A 5,092-nucleotide genomic window follows, 5' to 3' on the forward strand; every position below is an offset into this window, starting at 1 on the left:
CCAATATACAGACGAGTCAAAGGCCTCCACTGAAGGCTAAAACACCGAGTCGAAGATTCACTCCACTCCATTGACCCCATCCAAGAATTCCTGAACACCAAAGACACTGAGATAGAAGAGGATGGAATAATGTTTTTGACATTATTTTTGACATAACAGCCCTGTTCACATCCATGAACATCAACGTGACCAAAGAAAACTGAAGACACTACTCGAAGAACCAAAGACACAAACACAAAAGAGCACCAAATTCATCAGCAAAGATAGCACTGTCAAGCTCGTGGAACTGTGCCTTACCATCCACTTCATATTCAATAACAAGCCCTACAAACAAATCAACGAAATACGCATGAAACCACCAGCATCAGGATTCCGAGCAGAAGCAATAATGCAGAGACTCGAAAAAACAGCCCTTCCAACAATCCACCCCAAACTTTGAGTCCCCTGCAGCGATGACACTTTTGTCATCAAAAAATGAAACAAATTAGAGGTAACCTATAACACCATCAACAATATCCTTACTGGCATAAAATTCACAAAAGAGGAGAACAACAACAAAGCGCCATTTCTAGATGTCACACTAGAGCGAACAGTCAATGGTAAATTCAAAACAGCGTCTACAGGAAAACAATGCACGCGAACCAAGAACTTAACTACAGAAGCAATCACCACTACACATACAAACAAATCTGAATTAGGACACGAATTCAACGAGCCACGATACAATGCAGCACCCAGCAACTACGAATATCAATAAACAACTGTACAGAGCATTTAAGAAAAACGGGTAGGCTATAAACCCCCTGAAATCGGTTTCCCTGACCGGGAATCGAACCCGGGCCGTGGCGGCGAAAGCGCCGAAACCTAACCACTAGACCACCAGGGAGATACGAACCTAGTCTGATAGCTCTACTGAAAATTTCTTCCCTGCCCGGAAATCGAATGGGGGCCGTGGTCAGTCGAAGGCTTTCACCTGTGTATCCAACAATGTCATTTCTTGTATCCATTGCTCCTGATGCGGTCTCCTCCACATTGGGGAGACTGGAGACTCCTCGCAGTGTCAAGTCACAGCGCTTGAGGGAACATCTACAGGACACCCGCACCAATCAACCCCATCGCCCTCTGGCCCAACATTTCAAACCCCCTCCCACTCTGCCGAGGACATGCAGGTCCTGGGCCTCCTCCATCGCCGCTCCCTCCCCCCACCTTACGATGCCTGGACGATGAACACCTCATCTTCCGCTTGGGGTAAATTCAACCCCAGGCCATCAATGTGGACTTCATCAGATTCCTCATTTCCCCTCCCCCCACCTTACATCAATTCCAACCTTCCAGCTCAGCGCTGTCCTCATGACCTGTCCTACCTGCCAACCTCCCTCCCCACCTATCCGCTCCACCCTCCTCTCCGATCTGTCACCTCCATCCCCACCCCCATTCACCTATTGTACTTTTTGCTACCTTCGGCCCAGCACACCCCACCCCCAATTTATCTCGCCACCCCTGGAAGCGTCCTGCCTCTATTCCCGATGAAGGGCTTTTGTCCAAAACGTCGATTTTCCAGCTCCTCGGAAGTTGTCTGATCTGCCGTGCTTTTCCAGCATCATTCTGATCTAAACTCTGGTTTCCAGCATCTGCAGTCCTCACTTTTGCCTACCCAATAAACCCAGTGTGCCGATTTCACATCAACAAACTGACACAAGCAGACACAACGTCTGCAGAAACCCGAGCCACATTACTTTACATTAAAGACATCTGGGAAATGATGTCCGGACAACTCAACCCTCTCAGCATCATGGTAGCCCACAAATTTACCAACACACTTAAACAGGGGCTAATGAACCTGAAATACCCGATACAAACAACCAGAAAACGAATGTAATTTACAAAATACCATACAAGGAAATATATACATGAACTCTGCCGTACAACTTTCTGTGGCAAGAAATGCTGGGATGAGATAAGGAAGATATTTTCAGCCAAAAAAAATTGACACTGACTGGACAGCCATTTAAAATCAACACTGTCTGCCCAGGATGGAAGATCCGAAGGGATGAACTTATTTCTTATTTCCTGAAGATTTACAAAGCTGAGACTGGGTTTTGGTGTTTGTTCCCTTTCCACTCCCAAGAGCCGCAGTGGTTGGGGCAGTGTGTTGGGGAAGGTGAAATGTGCCCATGAGCAGCGTGTGGGGCTTTTACAGCATCCCCTTCTCTGAGAGCGCTGTGAGTTGACTCTGATGTTCTCAGGGACATTTACTGACGCGAGACAGTGAAAAGATTCTCATTCCTGCAGATTAGGAATTGTACCCATACGCCGGTTTCATGACGATGAGAAAGATTAATTGGGATGTGTGAAGAAGCTATGAGCTGCAGTTGAAACAAGTCGGTAGAGTCAGATGCGTCATCCATTGCCCCCATGGTCCTGAAGAAATGTTTGCTTTTGTCTGCTTGAGAGACTTTGGACACTGGTGTGGCAGGGAGAATACTGAGATACCGAGTGAGGGACATTCAGTGCGCTGACTGTGAAAAGTGCTTCAAACCATTTACTCAGATTGGGGAATTAGAATCACACCCCTCGCGGTGGGAAAGACTATGTCCCCGCTCTGTTTGTAATTTCAAACCCAGAGCAACACGAGGAAAGCTCCACCCAATGGGGAAACCGTGGAAATGTGGGGACTGAGGGAAAGGATTCCCTTCCCTATCAGTGCTGGAAACCCACAGACGCATTCACAACGGGGTGAGGCCGTTCACCTGCTCAGTGTGCAGGAAGGGGTTCAGACAGAGAGAAGCCATTCACGTGCCCCATGTGCAGGGGAGAGCTCACACAGTCAGCTGCACTGCTGACCCACCAGTGGGTCCACACTGGAGGGAGGCCATTCACCTGCTGGAAGTTCCAAAAGGGCTTCACCTGCTCCTCCCACCTGCGGAGGCACCATCGAGTTCACGTGCCAGCACACGGGGATTGAAGGAGCGATGGCCCAGTGCTCCGATCAACCCAGCACGAGGGCGTCCCAGGTTCGAATCTCACTGCGGTCGATTGCAGAATTGGAGGTCGGTCAGTAATCTGGACTTCAGAATCTAAGGATGAAACCACTTTTCGGGGGGAAAAAACACCATCTGATTCACTCATGTCCTTTTTAGTGAAGGAACCTGCCGTTGCGGGAAAGGGTTCACTCAGTCATCCCAGCTGCATATTTTACCCAGCTGTACCAGAGATCCAGTTACAAACTGACAACTCAGCTGACCAACAAAGAAAGTGGGATGGGGGCAGTGGGTGCATTTTGAGCTGGAGGTGTTTTCTTTAAAAACTACTTTTTGTATGTCTTTTTCCTGGGGAAATCTGAAGCTGTAACAAAATAGGGTCAGAGTAAAGGTTACCTGAACTTACCGCCCAGCTTAGACTCTGTGAGGTCCAACAGGTTTTTGTTTGAAAGCTGCTCATTTCTTTCAGCCTCCAGCACTAATGTCATGTCTCAGAAGGACCAGTGAATGAGTAGCTAATATTGTTACAAATTGTATAATTTTTCAGGACTTCATGTTCATTGTTTCATTGGAATTGCAAAGTTTACTGGCAACAGTGGGAGGTGTGGGCTGTATTCACTGGAAACAAAGTTTTAAAATCTCACAAACAACAGGGTATATTCTAACATGTTTATTTGGAAGCACTAGATTTCGAAGTGCTGCTCCTTCTTCAGGTAGCTGTGGTGTAGAATCACAAGACACAGAATATATCGCAAAAACATTAGAGTGTCATGCAACATAAGTGACGTATTGAAGAAACCTAGATTGCTGTTAAATCTTTCATCTTTTAAAATGGGTTGCAGATTTCGGTTCATTAATATGTACATTCCAGAACTTCTTTTAAGTCACGTTCTCCAGGAAACTTAATGTTTTATAAAAGAAGGTAACACCTCACATCAAACAACGCATGAAAGCTGTGAGGTGAGAGTCTGTCTGTATCCCAATCTTGAGTCAGACTGGCTCTGTTTCCAAATATATAATCCTGCAAATGCAAATTCACCCCAAATGTGTGAGTGCATGCATGAGAGAGAGAGAGTGTGTATGTGCGTGTGCATGCTGGGTAAAGTGTGTGTGTGATGGAGTATAATCACGTGCGAAGATGTATACGTGGGTGTGAGTGGGGGGGCGTATTAGTGTGTGTCTGAGAGAGAAATGTCTATCGGAAAGGCTCTGCACGAGCGTGTGAGTATGTAAGAGTGTGTGTGTGTGTGAGAGTGAGAGAGAGAGAGAGAGAGAGAGCGTAACAGTGAAGTGGGGTTACCTGTCATGTGACATGAACCCATGGTCGCGATTGAGGTCATCCTCCTGGTTTCTGAACTTGGCTATCAGCCTCTGCTGGGCCACTAAAAATGATTAAGCAGTTACACAACACACATTGGAGAGGGCAGGGTGGGACTTGTCTTTCGATTTGCAGAAGGTGGGACGTTCTGAGTGCTGGAAACGAAGGAATACACATACTGGAGGACCTTCGGCACAGAGAGATGGAGCTGGAAGCCAGGCTGCAGACACGTTGGGGGATTCATTGTGGAAACAGGCCGTTTGGCCCACCAAGTCCACACTGACCCTCCGAAGAACATACCCCCACCCCCCGACCCACCCGATAACCCCACAGCTAATCCCTGAATTTAGAACTCCCAATCCACTCTAGCCTGCACATCTTTGGAACATGGGAGAAAACCCGAGCACCCAGAGGAAACCGACGCGGACAGGGGGTGGGGGAGGGGTAGGAAAGTGCAAAATCCACACAGTCACTGTGAGGGTGGGATTGAACCCAGGTCCCTGGCGCTGCGAGGAATCCCATCTTCAACTCTCGGCAATCGACTGGCTTCAAACTGACACTCCAATCAGTTTGAGGAATTCAATTTGCTTCCACAGAGTTTCCACGTGGCAGGGGTCGTTGTTGTTCGGCAGATTCAACGATCCAATGAAGGGCTCGTCTATAGCGAGAACACTAGTCTGCATTTCGCTAAAAAGTTAAACCTCTGTCCCCCCTTTCTCTCGGGGATCTGGGGTGGAGGGTGCTGCACGCAGCAGTCCCCTGCAACCGCAGGTTGCGGTGGTTCACGGACTCC

At 47.9% G+C, this 5,092-nt stretch overlaps 1 non-coding gene across 1 annotated transcript; it reads right to left on the reverse strand.

Moving 5' to 3' along the window:
* Positions 1–814: 814 nt before the first annotated feature.
* On the reverse strand, positions 815–886 carry trnae-uuc (transfer RNA glutamic acid (anticodon UUC)). Its single transcript has one exon. It is a non-coding gene; the product is annotated as a tRNA-Glu (tRNA).
* Between the last annotated feature and the right edge of the window lie 4,206 nt (positions 887–5,092).

This window comes from Chiloscyllium punctatum, unplaced genomic scaffold (assembly GCF_047496795.1).
Source record: "Chiloscyllium punctatum isolate Juve2018m unplaced genomic scaffold, sChiPun1.3 scaffold_1938, whole genome shotgun sequence".
NCBI classification, from domain to species: Eukaryota; Metazoa; Chordata; class Chondrichthyes; order Orectolobiformes; family Hemiscylliidae; genus Chiloscyllium; species Chiloscyllium punctatum.